We start from the raw sequence: 17557 nt of genomic DNA on the forward strand, positions 1-17557 counted from the left end.
ATTACTGTAACAAATAGAAGATGTTGGAAAAGTTAGATTATGCAAAAGATATGGATAGCGAAACAAATCTTGCTTTGAGTCCATGATCAAGAAACAAATTGAGGACCTCCTCTAAAATATTCTGCATTCATAGAATCAGATGAGTTAGGTTTAAAATCGTGTCTGTACCGATTTTCTTAGGGTTAGGAGGGTTTCATCCCTCACCCCAGGATTTTTCTCCAGGATTCGGCAAATTATTCGTCTTTAAGATCTTGTCCAACCCTCCTTTGGAAGAGACGCGGGATTCAAATTCCATTTTTATTCCGGTTAGGTTATCACTGCTCCCTAGTCTCGGAAAAAGTCTTTTTTTTTCGTCACTCCCGAAATGTCAGCAGTGGAATAATCTTGGAATCGAGTCATCCCAATCCCAGCCCAAGTCCAGGAATGATGAAGGAATGAGTTTCGTGCAGTGAATTGAAGAGTCCTGCGGGTGGCGTTTGAATGGAAAGAGAGAAAGAGAGATTTTCGGTGTGAGCTGAGTTTTCCCCCCTTCCCTTTCCTTGCTCTCTTCTCTCCGCATTCGCTTAACCAGTCATTCCCTCGCGTTATGTAAAGATGGCGGCGGGATAGCAGCAGCAGCGGCGGACGGAGGAGGCGGAGGTGGGAGAAACACAGCGGGAACCGTGAGAACGCGCGCCGCAGCGGCGGCGGCGGCTGGGTTTCTCGAGCGACAACAGCCGGAGGGGCACGGCGCGAGGCGAGGCGGCGGGCCGGGATTGGCTTGGCCACCGTGTGTGTGTGAGCGAGCGAGCGAGCCAGCCCGCGCGGGGGGCCGAGCTGAGGCGAGCGAGATCGGCGGCGGCGGCTGGGCTGCGGGGCCCGGCTGAAGGCGAGTGGAGGAGGAACGGCGACGGTGACTGACTCGCACGGCGGGGGAGGAAAATAACACAGAAGCCCTCCCTCCCTCTCCCTGAGGGAGACCAGGAGAGAGGCGGCGGATGCGGGTTTGCTGGAATTCACCCTCCTCGGTGAGTTAGGGGAAAATATCCCCCAGGATTTTGTGGGGTTTTTTTTGTACATTGACTATTCCTGGTGCAGTTTAAAAAAATAAAATACCATACCAGGTTTGATTTCAGTAATACGCAGCTCTTGTTGCGGACGGTGTTTTTAAATTTTTTAATGGTTGCTGGAATTTGCTCTGTTTGTGTTGAGGATTATCCAGAGTTGTGTGGTCGGGCGTGGTGTGGATGAGAGAGGGGGTGGTGGTGTTCTCTTCTCCATCCTGCCACTGGGATGGCGGGGCGGCCTCGGGCCTGTGGGAGGGCCAGGTGAGCTCCTCGGCTGCAGTTGTCCTGGACAAATGTCTGTGTAGACCCTAAGCGAAACTCCTCACTTAAAAAGGCACGTTTCCCCCAAGCTGCCACCACTAATCGTGCTGCTCAATCCCTTACCCTTGTGAGCCGGATAGCGCGAGTCTTAACATTTTATTTTTAAAATTGAAATAGTCCTCTTCTCTCTCTCTCCCCCCCCCCCCCAAACAAGTAGTATCAGAATTAAATCACTTTATTCACTGGTTGCTACCTGCCTTCTTACCTATTGTCAGTTTCATTTCTAGTTATTGGGTGTCCTAAGCCCTCTTTCAAATAAATCGCCTCCAGCACCGTTTCCTTCGCATTAGTTTCACAAGATTTGGTTGGCAGCCATGCCGCACCGTTCGATTAACTTCGGAAGAAAGGCAAAAGATTTATTAGCTGTCTTAGTCAGATTTTATCATTCGGATGCATGGGTACTATGCTGTGTTGTAAAAGACATACTAACTTGTGTTAAACTGAACTTGGTGAGTGTTGGCCTTGACACTGGAACGGATCTGAATTCCAAATTCAAGACTGCTGCTCTCACTGGAGACAAGTTGTGTAATTCACTTTGGTCTTTGTGACTTTGATTTGTTTGCCTTAATTGCCTAAATCTAATATTTCCAGGCGATGAATGCATTACTGTACTGTGCAGGAGTGTTTTGCAAGGGTCCATTGAGGGAATTGTCTGAACCACAAGAGCAAAGCTAAAGTAGTTTGTGTTCTTGGCCCTGAAATGTGGTAACTGCTTTTATGTTGTAATTAACTGCAGGTATTTTAATAATTCTTCATTATTTTAAAATGAAAATACTAATAATTTTAACAGATGTAATTTGGAAAATGCAATGACAGGAACTTGGTTAAACAGTGGAGCAAGTTGACTTTTAACTCCATGAAATCAATTGTTACCCCATTAGATGGTTTGAAAGAATGTGCACCTGATATATACAGGCACTACTAGATCAATTGTATTTTTTTTACATCAAAGATAAACATTATTTTGTACTGTATCATATTTTTGGAGGAACATGCAATAGGTTATTAGAAAGGGTTAACAGAAAAGATCCAATATAGTTTGAAAAGTGGAATTCTTGGGCTTTTTCCTTGTCTTAATTTTTTGTGCAGTGTGATTTGAGCATATTTACTTATTTTTGCACCTTTCATCAGAATTATTTTTATTATTACTGGCATGTGACATGAAATTTGTTAACTTAGCAGCAGCACTTCAATGCAATACATTTAGAAGAGAAAAAAATTTAAAAAGTAAATCAATTACTATATGCGTATATTGAATAGATTAAAAGTGTGCTAAAAACAGGATTAATGTATATTTTAAAAAAAGTGAGGTAGTGTCTAAGGGTTCAATGTCCATTTAGGAATAAGATGGCAGAGGGGAAGAAGCTGTTCCTGAATCGCTGAGTGTGTGCCGTCAGGCTTCTGTATCTCCTACCTGATGGTAACAGTGAGAAAAGGGCATGCCCTGGGTGCTGGAGGTCCTTAATAATGGATGCTGCCTTTCTGAGACACTGCTCCCTGAAGATGTCCTGGGTACTTTGTAAGCTAGTACCCAAGGTGGAGCTAACTAGATTTACAACCCTCTGCAGCTTATTTTGGTCCTGTGCAGTAGCCCCCCCCCCCACCATACCAGAGAGTGATGCAGCCTGTCAGAATACTCTCCATGGTACTCGTACCATCTATAGAAATTTTTGACATCATAGCATATTTTGTACTTGGAAAAGGAGCTATTTGGAAATAATTGCTGGAGAGCAATCATGTTGAATAGTAATGCTGCAATCATTTATATAAAATATATGATTGGACATAAATGGTTCAACTTCCCTTTCTAATTGCTGAGATAGGTGTAGTTGTAGTTTCACTGAAATCTGACATATTTGTCTTTAAATTGCCATTGCAAGAGTAAGATGGGTGAATTATAGGATGGGTATAGCAGTGCTACCAGTTCATGTAATAATTATGTATATTAATGGATTTTCTATTTTTTCTCTGGAGTGCGGAATTGAATAGACTGGAACATGTATTTCTTTGGAAATAACGTATGAGTTGACATTTGTGCATAAAAAGGTGGAAGTGCAAACCCACACCATTTATATATAGATATTTAAAAAAATACTTGTTATCGGTTGCTTGGTTGCTATGGGCAAAGTGCAGGAATGAAGAAACTGCTGTCAATTTATTGAATAATGTTCGGAAAATAAGTTTAAATTCCACCCCTCTCCTACCTCAAAAGTTGGGGAATTCAAATATTTAAATTGAGGTACTGGTAAATTACATTAAAATTTGAGACACAAGTCTGATGTAATAAATGTCTGAAACCTCTTATCAGTTTCCATGAAGCTATATCATTCAAAAATGTCATTCACAGAAGGAAATCTGCCATCCTTGGCAGAATGCTCTGAACATTCTAGGATGTATGATATGCCTAATACTGTATATACCATGAATGTCTATACCCCATGGATGAATAATCTCCATTTAGAAAATGTGATTTTGCTGCAAGATTTTCTTTGGCAGTTTCATGTCATTGTGAGTAACTTAATTTGATTCCATTTTGGAATTAGCTGGGTTCTCAGTGCCATCCCAAACAGTGGTTGTTCCTTTATATCAGGGATAGTTAGGTTCATAACCTCAGTGCCCAACTCTGGGAAAACATAGGCATGCTAAGAACTTGGATGTGTTTATTGTGACCATTGTCATGAAAGGAGATAAATTGATTATGTTAACTACAGAAGGGTTTTTCTGTTGGCTGCAGCAGGAATCTCATTGCCAACATCTGGAGTTCAACATACGGAGTTCAACCCAGATAAGTGTGAGGTGGTTCATCTTGGTAGGTCAAATATGATGGCAGAATATAGCATTAATGGTAAGACTCTTGGCATTGTGGAAGATCAGAGGGACTTTGGCGTCCAAGACTGTAGGACAGTCATAGTTGCTACACAGGTTGACTCTGTGGTTAAGAAGGAATACGATGCATTGGCCTTCATCAATCGTGGGATTGAGTTTAAGAGCCAAGAGGTAATGTTGCAGCTATATAGGACCTTGGTCAGACCCCACTTGGAGTACTTTGCTCAATTCTGGTTGTCTCACTACAGGAAGGACATGGAAACCATAGGAAGGGTGCAGAGGAGATTTACAAGGACATTGCCTGGATTGGGGAGCATGCCTTATGAGAATAGGTTGAGTGAACACGGCCTTTTTTCCTTGGAGTGACGGAGGATGAGAGGTGACCTGATAGAGGTGTACAAGATAATGGGAGGCATTGATTGTGTGGATAGCTGGAGGCTTTTCCCCAGGGCTGAAATGGCTAGCATGAGAGGGCATAGTTTTAAGGTGTTTGGAAGTAGGTACAGAGGAGATATCCGGGGTAAGTTTTTTACGCAGAGAATGGTGAATGCATGGAATGGAATGCTGGCAGTGGTGGTGGAGGTGGAAATGATAGGGTCTTTTAAAAGACTCCTGGATGGCTACATGGAGCTTAGTAAAATAGAGGGCTAAAGGTAAAGCTTAGGTAGTTCTAAGGTAGGGACATGTTCGGCACAGCTTTGTGGGCCGAAGGACCTGTATTGTGCTGTATGTTTTCTATGTTTCTAACATCTGCTGCAACCGCTTCTTTCCTGTAGCTGAAGATTCATCGCTGAATCGCAGTGAATCATACGCCTGGAAAGACAATGGACATTTCAGATTGTCAAGATGCTATTACTACCATCAGGGAGGAGGTGCAGGAGTCTGAAAGCCATATTCAGTGTTTTCGTAACAACTTCTTCCCCTCTGTCATCAGATTTCTGAACGGTCCTCTTTTGCACCATTTATTTACTTTTGTAACTTATGGTATTATGTCTTGCTCTGTGCTGCTGCCACAAAACAACAAATTTCATGACATGTCATTGATGATAAACCTGATTCTCAGACCTGATTTTTTTTTTTACTGCTACCAGCTTTTGAGAATCACAAAGAAAAGCATCAATCACTGAGTGTGACTTATTTTGAGCTCCTAAAAGCCTTCAACTCCACCAACTGTGGAGCATTTTCCAAATTTTGTCTGCTTGCAGTACTACATTTTTAACTTAAGCCTGCTTCTAAATTTTATCCAGCCTGTGGTGATAATCAGTTCTCAATGGATCCGTTTTGTTCTGGCAGGTGTTGAGCAATGTATTGTCCCAACTCTTTTATTAATCTTTGTTGCTGAAATATAGGACCTTGTCTCCAACAAGTTCCTGCAAAAATGCTGGAAGAACTCAGCAGGCCAGACAGCATCTATGGGGGGAAAAGTACAGTCAATGTTTTGGGCTGAGACCCTTCGACAGGACTAGTCAACCTATTTTGCCTCCATTCTAGAATCCAGTCATTCAGTTTCAATCATTGATCTGCAAAATGCAAATGAGTACTTGTAGTTTTATGATGGTGGACTGAGTAGTGAGTTGTCATTAATTTGTTTCTTAGGATTGGATCTTGCACTTAATATTACAAGACAAATGTCCTTTGCCGGACATGAAACAACAGATGTTGGAAGAACTCAGTAGTTGGGGTTGTTCTGCTGGGTGCTTCTGACTGTTTGTTGTTGAAGATCCCTTGCTAATATACTGTGCCATACATTTACCTCTTTTTACTAGCTTAAGAAGCTAAATGACTTTTTCTGGTATAAATTTGTCATTCTAGATTTTTCTTTCTTGGTATTCCACTGTGGTGCATGTAGTTCTAAGATGGCAAAAGTAATGGAATTGTTGTAATAGAACAATTGTGTATCTTGTAACGTAACCCACTTACAGAACATTGGAAATATCAGTTGCAACATTGAAGCATGAAAATTGGAGAAATTCCTACCTTGACATGTATTTGAGTTAATTCTACAAACAAAATATCGAAGATTTATTTGAACTGCTAATCTAAATTACTGTTTTGCACTTCAAAGTAAATTTATTATCAAAGTACGCATGTCAGCAAATATAACCTTAAGATTCATTTTCTTGTGGGCATACTTAATAAATCTATGGTAGAATAATAACCATAATAGGATCAATGAATGACCGTACCAACTTGGGCTTTCAACCAGTGTGCAGGACAACAAACCTTGTTTTTTGTGTAAATACAAAAAAGCAGGAAATAATAATAGATAAATAAGCAATAAATAATGAGAACATGAGTTGACAAGTCCTTGAAAGTGAGTCCATAGGTTGTGGGAACTTCTCAATGATGGAGCAAGTGATGATGAGTGAAATTGTCCCCTCTGGTGGTTGAGGCATAATAATTGTTCCTGAACCTGATGGGGTGAGTCCTGAAACTCCTGCACCACCGTCCTGATGGTAGCAGCAAGAAGAGAGTGTGTCCATAGTGGTGGGGGTCTCTGACGATGGATGCTGCTTTACTGCGACAATGCTTTTTTTTAATGTGCTCAGTGCTGGGGAGGGCTTTACTTGTGATGAACTGGGCCGTATACAAATGTTTTTGTAGGATTTATCATTTAAAGGCATCGGTGTTTTCATTCCAATCTGTGATGCATCAAGTCTATATACTCTCCATTACTTTCTTTGTAATTGCACTTATGTGCTGGGCCCAGGAGAAGTCCTCCTGAAATGATAACTCCAAGGAATTTACAGTTGCTGACTCTTTTGATCTCTGATTCTCCAGTGAGTACTGGTTCACGGATCTCTGGTTTCCTCATCCTGAAGCCTATAATCAGCTCCTTGATCTTGCTGACATTGAGTAAAAGGTTGTTGTTCTGGCACTACATAGTCTGATTTTCAGTCTCCCTCTTTTCTGCTGACTCACCACCATCTTTGATTCAGCCTATGACAACGGTGTCATCTGCAAACTTGAATATGGCATTGGAGCTGTGCTTAGCCACATAGTCACGTGTAAAGTGAGTAGAGCTTGTGATACACCTGTATTGGTGGAGGTTGTGGAGGAGATGTTGTCAAGCCGAAGTGACTGGGGTCTGCAAGTTAGGAAATCAAGGATTCAATTGTACAAAGGTATTGAGGCCAAGGTCTTGAAGCTTATTGATTAGTTTTGAGGGAATGATCTTATTGAATGCTGAGCTGTAGTCGATAAAGGGAATCCTGATGTATATACGATATATGTATTTTTGCTGTCCAGATGTTCCAGCGTTGAGTGAAGAGTCAATGAAATGGCATCTGCTGTGGACGTGTTGCTCTAGTAGGCAAATTTGGAATGGATCCAAGTCACTTCTCAGGCAGGAGTTGATATGTTTCATCACCAACCTCTCAAAACACTTCATCACTGTGGATGTAAGTACCACTGGATGATAGTCATTGAAGCAGGATGCCAAGTTCTTCAATTCTTCGATTCTTCAATTCTTCAAGTGGTCCAGTTGAAGCCTGCTTGAAGCAGGTGGATATCTCAGAGTGCTGAAGTGAGAGTTTAAAGATCTTGGTAAACACTCCAGCCAGTTGATCAGCACAGGTCTTTAGTACTAGGCTCGGTACCCCCATCTGAACAGGATGCTTTTTGTAGATTCACTGTCCTAAAGGCTGCATGCACATTGGCCTCAGCCTGAAATCACAGAATCTTTGGGGGCTTGGGATTTTGTAATAGTTCCTCCATGTTTTGATGATCAAAGCGAGCACAGAAGGCATTGAGCAAATCTGGAACTGCAGTCCTGTTGTCTATGTCACCTGGTTTAACTTTATAAGAGGTGATAATATTCAAGTCCTGTCGCAACTGTCAAGCATCCTTCGTTGAGTTTAGTGCAGAATTGCCACTTCACCTATGAGATGGCTTTCTAGAGAGTGTACCTCGACCTCTTGCAACTTTGCAACTTTCTTGGCCACAAATTTGAGTGCCTTCGATTTGGCCCTCAGCAGATTGTGGATCTCCTGTGTTGTCCATGGCTTCTGATTGGGGAAGACAGAATGATTTTGTGGGGACATGCTCGTCTACAATTGTTTTAACAAAATCCGCAACAGTGTATTCACAGTGAATATGCGTAGTGTATTTATTCAGATCCACAGATGAGTCTTTGAACATGGTCCAAACTAATGACTCTAAGCAATCAAGGTGGGAGGCTGACTGCAGTTTGGATAGCATGCAAGCTAACACGTGAAGTAGAGGGTTTTTTTTATTAGCTAACATATCTAATATTCATAAAGCAGCAGGAATTGAAATTTAGTTTCTAGAATTGCTTCTTGAGCAGCTCATCAGAATCAAGAAAATCCATTCCATTTCATCAGTGAGGCCTGTGCATGAACTCGTCTAACATGTAGCTGTCATTGACTAATAGCTACCAAGGGGTCATTTCATTGCCAGGTCTTGGTCCGGTGGCAGGGAAATGCATGATAATTGAAGACCAGGCTCTGCTACATAGAAATAGCACATGTGCATGGAAACACAAACATACGTGAGCCATGCAAGCAGTGGACATGAACACAAATTCTTGACTACACCTTTCATAGCAGATATATTCATTTTTTGTGATATCTAAATGTTTACTCCATTGCAGTTTAAATGGTAATGCCCAATTTAGAATATAGGAATTAGTTTGTGCATCTGGCCTTTGAAATCTTCTCTGCCAATTTTTTATGCATTAGCTCGTGATGTATCCAAGTTCCCGTATCTTTGAATGTCTATTTCAGAAAAGATGTACTTTGGTTCTGATGTGATGAATCAGTTTTTAGGAAGATTGAGTCTTAAGTAATGCTAATGGTAGCAAACAGCTCAAGCTATCCAGAAGCTATTAAATTTGTTCCTAGTTCTATAAACTTTATAAATTGATCTTTTTTTTAACTTTTAACACATATTTTAGTCATTGACTGATCTTCACATGGAAGCTATTTCCTATACTAAATTCTGAGTTTACCTTTTGATACCTTAGAATATACTTTTGTCTGAGAATAAGTACAATTGACGTAATTCTTGTTCTGAATGTGTGGTTTGTGTGGTTGTCATTGGGTATTCGAAAAACAGTTAAATACTTAAGAACAAATGCATAGATGAGGGGTGGGAAGGAGGATAATTTGGTCAGCTATTTCAACGAGACCGTATAGCTATGATAAGGTGAATGTTTTCTGTACTGTTACACTTTGATCCTATAATTGTGTGATTTGACAAGTTTTTTTTGTACTTTGTGCAAGTGCATGAATGATATGTGTTTTGGTGACTCCATCTAGAAACATACAAGTGTTGTTCATTTAGTCACAGATTCCTTTGTGTATATTTCATAAGGAGAAGCACTGTCGACGTTTCGGGCTGAGACCCTTCGTCAGGACTAACTGAAAGGAAAGATAGTAAGAGATTTGAAAGTAGTGGGGGGAGGGGGAAATGTGAAATGATAGGAGAAGACCAGAGGGGGTGGGATGAAGCTAAGAGCTGGAAAGGTGATTGGCGAAAGTGATACAGAGCTGGAGAAGGGAAAGGATCATGGGACGGGAGGCCTCGGGAGAAAGGGGGGGGGGGGGGGAAGCACCAGAGGGAGATGGAGAACAGGCAGAGTGATGGGCAGAGAGAGAAAAAAAAAACAAACAACTAAATATGTCAGGGATGGGGTAAGAAGGGGAGGAGGGACATTAACGGAAGTTAGAGAAGTCAATGTTCATGCCATCACTACCACCACTCTCCTCCGTCTAGCGGAATTAGTTCTTACTCTCAATAATTTCTCCTTTGGCTCCTCCCACTTCCTCCAAACCAAAGGTGTAGCCATGGGTACCCGCATGGGTCCCAGTTATGCCTGCCTTTTTGTTGGCTTTGTGGAACAGTCCATGTTCCAAGCCTATACGGGTATCCATCCCCCACTTTTCCTTCGCTACATCGACGACTGCATTGGTGCTTCCTCCTGCACACATGCTGAGCTCATTGACTTCATTAACTTTGCCTCCAACTTTCACCCTGCCCTCAAATTTACCTGGTCCATTTCCAACACCTCCCTCCCCTTTCTTGATCTTTCTGTCTCCATCTCTGGAGACGGTTTATCTACTGATATCTACTATAAGCCTACAGACTCTCACAGCTACCTGGACTATTCCTCTTCCCACTCTGTCTCTTGCAAAGATGCTATCCCCTTCTCACAATTCCTCTGTCTCCGCCGCATCTGCTCTCAGGATGAGGCTTTTCATTCCAGGACGAAGGAGATGTCTTCCTTTTTTAAACAAAGGGGTTTCCCTTCTTCCACCATCAACTCTGCTCTCAAACGCATCTTTCCCATTTCCTGCACATCTGCCCTCACCCCATCTGCCCCCCACCCCACTTGGGATAGGGTTCCCCTTGTCCTCACCTACCAACCCACCAGCCTCCGGGTCCAACATATAATTCTCCGTAACTTCCGCCACCTCCAACGGGATCCCACTACCAAGCACATCTTTCCCTCCACCCCCCCTTTCTGCTTTCTGCAGGGATCGCTCCCTATGCGACTCCTTTGTCCACTCATTCCCCCCATCCCTTCCCACCGATCTCCCTCCTGGCACATCCTTGTAAGCGGAACAAGTGCTACACCTGCCCTTACACTTCCTCCCTCATCACCATTCAGGGCCCCAGACAGTCCTTCCAGGTGAGGCGACACTTCACCTGTGAGTCGGCTGGTGTGGTATACTGCGTCCAGTGCTCCCAGTGTGGCCTTTTATATATTGGTGAGACCTGACGCAGACTGGGAGACCGTTTTGCTGAACACCTATGCTCGGTCTGCCAGAGAAAGCAGGTTCACCCAGTGGCCACACATTTTAATTCCACGTCCCATTCCCATTCTGATATGTCTATCCATGGCCGCCTCTACTATCAAGATGAAGCCACACTCAGGTTGGAGGAACAACACCTTATATACCGGCTGGGTAGCCTCCAACCTGATGGGATGAACATTGACTTCTCTAACTTCTGTTAGTGCCCCTCCTCCCCTTCCTACCCCATCCCTGACATATTTAGTTTGTTTTTTTTCTCTCTCTCTGCCCATCACTCTGCCTGTTCTCCATCTCCCTCTGGTGCTTCCCACCCTCCCCCTTTCTTTCTCCCGAGGCCTCCAGTCCCATGATCCTTTCCCTTCTCCAGCTCTGTATCACTTTTGCCAATCACCTTTCCAGCTCTTAGCTTCATCCCATCCCCTCCAGTCTTCACCTATCATTTCACATTTCCCCCTCCCCCCACTACTTTCAAATCTCTTAGTATCTTTCCTTTCAGTTAGTCCTGAAGAAGGGTCTCGGCCCGAAACGTTGACAGAGCTTTTCCTCATAGATGCCGCCTGGCCTGCTGTGTTCCACCAGCATTTTGTGTGTGTTGTTTGAATTTCCAGCATCTGCAGTTTTCCTTGTGTTCATTCTGATTTAATTTTGTTTTACCTAATATTACTTCAATGCACTGTTGTAATAAAATAATCTATATGAATGGTATACAAAACATTTTTGCAATTTGCCCCTGTACATTGACAATAATGCAACCAATTTAACAAATGGGATGGTGCAAATTGTAGGCATACAGTTTGTTGGAGAAATACAACCTTATTTTGTGTCCTTGAACTGTAAAGCATGGCTTGAGTTTCTGGGAGCAACTCAGAAGTTGCAGGTTAGATTCATCCCAAGGAAGTAGTAGTATTTTAAAGGAAGGATGAGGCAACAGTGGCTAACAAGGAAAGTAAGTCATAGATAGCATAAAAGCAAAAGAGAGGGCATATATTATAGCAAAAACTAGTGGGAAGCTTTAAAAACCACCAGAAGGCAACTAAAAAAGCAGTGAGGAGAGAAAAGATGCAATATGAAGGTAAGCTAGCCAATAATAAAAAGAGATGACACCAAAAGTTATTTTTCAGATATGTAAAGCATAAAAGGGACACAAGAGTGGATATCAGACTCCTGGAAATAGATGCTGGTGATGTACTAATGGGGTCAAAGAAATGGCGGATGAACTCTGAAGTATTTTGTGTCAATCTTCACTTTGGAAGACACTAGTAGTTTGCCAGAAATTCAGGAGTATCAGGGGCAGAAGTGAATGCACATGCTATTACTAAGGAGAGGTGTTTGGGAAGCTGCAAGGTTTAAAGGTAGATAAGTCACCGGGACAAGCTGGATTACACTCCAGGATTCTGAAATAGGTAGCTGAAGAGCTGTATATAGTGATTTCAAGAATTACTATATTCTGGAATAGTTGTGCAGGACAAGAAATTGCAAATGTCACTCCACTCTGAGAAGGAAAGGAGGCAAAAGATAGGAAATTACAGGATAGTTAGCCTGATTTCAGTGGTTGGAAAGATGTTGGAGTCTATTATTAAGTATGTGGTTTTCGGGTACTTGGAAGCACATGACAATATAGGCCAAAGTCAGCATGGTTCCCTTAAGGGGAAATCTTACCTGTCAAATCTGTTAGAATTCTTTGAGGAAGTAACAAGCAGGATAGACAAAGGAAAGTTGTGGATATTGTTGACTTGGGATTCTCAGAAGGCCATTGATATGATGCCACATGTGAGGCTGCTTAAGATGAGAGGCCACGGTATTACTAGCATGGTTAGAAGATTAGCTGACTGGCAGGAGGCAAAGAGAGGGAATAAAGAGGGTCATTTCTTGTTGGCTGCCGGTAACCAGTGTTATTTCATAGTAGCTGGTGTTTGGACTGCTTCTTTTCAGATTATATGAGTTAGATAATGGAATTTGTGGTTTTGTGGTCAAGTTTGCAGATGATAAAGGTGGAGGAGCTGGTAGTGCTGAGGAAGTAGGGAGTCTGCAGAAGGTCTTAGATTGGGAGAATGGACAAAAAAGTGGCAGATGGAATATATTGTTGGGAAGTGTATGATCATGCACTTTGGAAATAAAGAAAAAAGCATAAGAATATTTTCTTTATTGGGGGAAAATTTCAGAAATCAAAAGTTGCAAAGAGAATTGGGATTCTTGTACAGGATTTCCTAAAGGTTAACTTGCAGGCTGAGGTGGTGATGAAGAAGGCAAACGCAATATTAGCAATAATTTCAAGAGGACTAGAATATGAAAGCAGAGATGGAATGTTGAGGCTTTATAGGGCATTGGTCAGACTGCTTCTGTAGTGTTCTGAGCAGTTTTCGGTCCTTATCTGAGAAAAGATGTGCTGCTGGCATTGGAGAGGGTCCAGTGGAGATTCACGAGAATGATCGCAGGAATGAAAGGGTTAACTTATGACAAGCGTTTGATGGCTCTAGGTCTGTGCTGGCTGGAGTTTTGAAGAATGAATGTGATCCCGTTGAAACGTATGGAGTATTAAAAGGCCTAGATAGAATGGACATGGAGAGGATGTTTCCATTAATGGTGGAGTCTAGGTTCAGAATACACAACCTCGTAATACAAGGCACCCTTTAGAACAGAGATGAGGAGGAATTTCTTTCGCCACAGGGTGGTAAATCTGTGGAATTATTTGCCACAGACAGCTGTGGAGACCAAGTCAGTGGGTATCTGAAAAGTGTGTGTTGATAGATTCTTGATTAGTAAGGGCGCCAAAAGTTATGGGGAGAAAGCAAGAGAATGGGATTGAGAGGGATAATAAAACAGCCATGATTGAATGGTGGAGCAGACTCGATTGTCCATATGGCCTAATTTTCCTCCAATGTCTTCTGGTCTTATATTCTCACTGACAGGAAGAATATTTTAAAAGATGGCTGCAGTTGCCCACAATGTTTAAAATATATTTGGTATTTGATGGTGGCATTGCTATATACAGTGCCTATAAAATGTATTCACCCCCACCCCCATGGAAGTTTTCATATTTTATTATTTTACAATATTGCATCGCAGTGGATTTAATTTGTTTTTTTTGACAAGAAGTGATCTAAATTATTTACAAATATAACAAGTGTTACAAGTATTCACCTCCTTCAAATCAGTATTTAGTAGATGCACCTTTGGCAATAATTATATCCTTGAGTCTGTGTGGTTCGGTCTGTATCAGCTTTACACATCTGGACACAGTAAATTTTCCCCATTCTTCTTTACAGAACTGTTCAAGCTCTGTCAGATTGCATAAGGATAGTGAGAAAACAGCCCTTTTCAAGTCAAACCACGAATTCTCAATTGGATTGAGGTCTGGACTTGAACTTAGCACCCAGGACATTAACTTTATTATTTTAATCCATTCCTATGTAGCTTTGGGTTTATGCTTGGGGTCATTGTCTTGCTGGAAACAAATCACCCAAAATGTAGTTCTCTTGCAAACTGCATCAGGTTTTCCGCCAGGATTTCCCTTTATTTTGCTGCATTCATTTGATCCTCTACCTTCACAAGCCTTCCAGGGCCTGCTATGGTGAAGCACTCCACAGCATGATGTAGCCATCACCATACTTCACTGTAGGGTTGTTGTGTTTTTGATGATGTGCGGTGTTTGGCTTACACCAAACATAGCATTTAGTCTGATAGCCTATTATAAGCTTAATTTTGGTTTCATCAGACCATAGAACCTTCTTCCAGCTGACTTCAAGAGTCTCCCACATGCCTTCTGGCAACCTCTAGCTGAGATTTCATGTGATTTTTTTTCAACAGTGGCTTTCACTTTGCTACTTTCCCATAAAGCTGCGACTGGTGAAGCACCCGGGCAACAGTTGTATGTGCAGTCTCTCCCATCTCAGCCACTGAAGCTTGTAAACCCTCCAGAGTTATCATAGGTCTCTTGGTGGCCTCCCACACTAGTTCTCTTCCTGCACAGTCACTTAGTTTTTAAGGACTGCCTGCTCAAGGCAGATTTACACTGTGCCATTTCTTGATGATTGACTTAAATGTCCTCCAAGAGCTATTCAATTATTTTGAAATTTTCTTGTATCCATCTCCTGACTTGAGCTCGTCAAATACCTTTTTGTGGAGTTGCTTGGAGTTTTCTTTTGTCTTTATATCCAGTTTTTGCCAGGATACTGACTGACCAGGAATTGGACCTTCGTGATTCAGGTGTATTTTTACTGCAATCAATTGAAACAATTGATTGCAAACTAGTCTCCAAAAACAGATCTCTATTTAACTAATTATATGACTTCTAAAACCAATTGGCTGCACCAGTGATGATTTGGTGTGTCATTTTAAGGGGGAGGGTGGTGAATACTTAAGTAATCAATTATATTTGTAATTAATTTAGATCACTTTGTAGAGATCTGCTTTCCCTTTGACATGAAGAGGTCTTTTTCTGTTGATTGGTGTCAAAAAAGCCAAATTAATTCCACTATGATTCAATATTGTAAAACAATAAAACTTCCGGGGGGGAGGGGTGAATACTTTTTATGGACACTTTATATTAGTTGTGATGTTATCAAGAGTTTTGTTGATAATTTTTATGTAGCTATGTGCCTAAATTGATGCATAGAGTGATTAAGAGAGGTAATTTAGCATTTATAAATGCTAAAGGGAAACTTGAATTTTTTAACACATGTAGTATTTATCAATCAATGTTGCCAAGTTTAATGCTGATGCTGTATTGTTTTGAGCACATTTGGCCAAGAGAATTATCAGGGCAACTACTAAACTTGGCTGCTGTATTTATTTGTTAACTTGGGAGATACAGTGATGCTAGAAAGTTTGTGAACCCTGTAGAATTTTCTCTATTTCTGTATGGCCTAAAATGTGATCGGATCTTCATGTGTCCCAAAACTAGATGAAGAGAACCCAATTAAATAAATAACTCAAAACATCATACTTGTTCATTTACTTATTGATAAAATAATCCAATATTACATGTATTTGTTGGAAAAAGTATGTGAACCTCAAGGGTAATACCTTCTACAAAAGCTATTTGGAGCCTGGTGTTCCAAACATTGAGATGAGATTGGAGGTGTGGGTTGTAGAGGTCCGCTGCCCTATATAAAGGACACACCAAGTCAGATTACTGACAGAGCCTGCTCTTCTCAAGAAAGATCTGCTTATGTGCACCAAGCCGCGATCAAAACAACTTTCAAAGGACCTTAGAAGAAGAATTTTAGAGATGTATAAAGCTGGAAAAAGCAACAAAAGCATCTCTAAAGACCTGAGTGTTCACAGTAAGATAAATTGTCTACAAATGGAGGAAACACATTACTGTTGCTATTGTCCCATGGAGTGGGTGTCCTACAAAGATCACACCAAGAGCACGATGTGCAGTGCTGAAGGAGGTGAAAAAGACCCAATGGTAATGGTAAAGAGCTGCAGAAATATCTAGAACTTGTGAATATCTCTGTTCATGTGTCCACTATAAGAAAAACACTGAACAGGAATGGTGTTCATGGAAGGACACCATGGAGGAAACCGCTGCTCTCCAAGAAAACATTGTTGCACATATCAAGTTTGCAAAAGACCACCTGGATGTTCAACGCTTCTGGTACAATGTTCTGTGGACAGATGAGACAAAAGTTGAACTTTTTGGCAGAAGTGCACATCGCAATGTTTGGAGGAAAAAGGGTACTGTGCACCAACACTAAAACCTCATTCCAACTGTGAAGCATGGTGGAAAGAGCATCATGGTTTGGGGCTGCTTTGCTGCCTCAGGACCTGGTCAGTTTACAATCATTGAGGAAACAATGAATTCAAAATTGTATCAAGATATTTTACAGGAGAATGTCAAGAGTTACAGTCTGTCACCTGAAGCTTACTAGAAGTTGGATAATGCAACAAGACAATGATCCAAAAGACAATAGAATGGTTGAAAAAGAAGAAAATTCGTGTTTTGGAATGGCCGAGTCAAACTCCTGACTTTAATCCTATAGAAATGTTGTGGAAGGAACTGAAGCAAGCAGTTCATGCAAGGAAGCCCACTGACATCCCAGAGTTGAAGCAGTTTGTAAGAAGGAATGGCCTAAAATTCCACAAGCCGATGTGCAGGACTGATCAGCTGTTACTGGAAATGTTTGGTTGAAGTTATTGCTATATAAGGGGGGGTCACACCAGTTACTGAAAGCAAAGGTTGACATACTTTTTCCAACAAATATATGTAATATTGGATCATTTTTCTCAAATAAATGAACAAATATAATGTTTTGTGTGTTATTTATTTAATTCAGTTCTCTTCATCTAGTTTTAGGATTTACATAAAGATCTCTCATATTTATGAATAAATAGAGAAAATTCTACAAGGTTCACAAACTTTCTAGCATCACTGTTTAATATTGTATTTAGAACTATTGATCCTGAAACACTTGTTGGCTTTGGAAGGTGCTTGCTTACAGAATGTCCTCTTTAAAGAAAATACATGTTTGCTTTGTACTACCATTGGTTATACACCAATGGCCACTTTATGAGGTACACTTGTACACCTGCTTGTGAATGGAAAAATTTAATCAGCCAATCATGTGGCAATAACTCAATGCA

The 17557-nt window shown here is 41.3% G+C and overlaps 1 protein-coding gene across 5 annotated transcripts in view; it reads left to right on the forward strand.

Moving 5' to 3' along the window:
• Window positions 1-231: 231 nt before the first annotated feature.
• Window positions 232-17557, forward strand: part of ptpra (protein tyrosine phosphatase receptor type A) — a 220457-nt gene continuing 203131 nt past the window's right edge. For 2 of the 5 annotated variants that reach the window (XM_073042169.1, XM_073042168.1), the window contains exon 1: window positions 437-1007. The gene's annotated coding sequence lies outside the window, so the exon portion shown is untranslated. Of the gene's footprint in view, window positions 1008-17557 lie in introns of all 5 variants that reach the window. The other 3 variants (XM_073042171.1, XM_073042170.1, XM_073042172.1) reach the window with 3 other exon arrangements.

This window comes from Hemitrygon akajei, chromosome 4 (genome assembly GCF_048418815.1).
Source record: "Hemitrygon akajei chromosome 4, sHemAka1.3, whole genome shotgun sequence".
In the NCBI taxonomy this organism is placed as follows: domain Eukaryota; kingdom Metazoa; phylum Chordata; class Chondrichthyes; order Myliobatiformes; family Dasyatidae; genus Hemitrygon; species Hemitrygon akajei.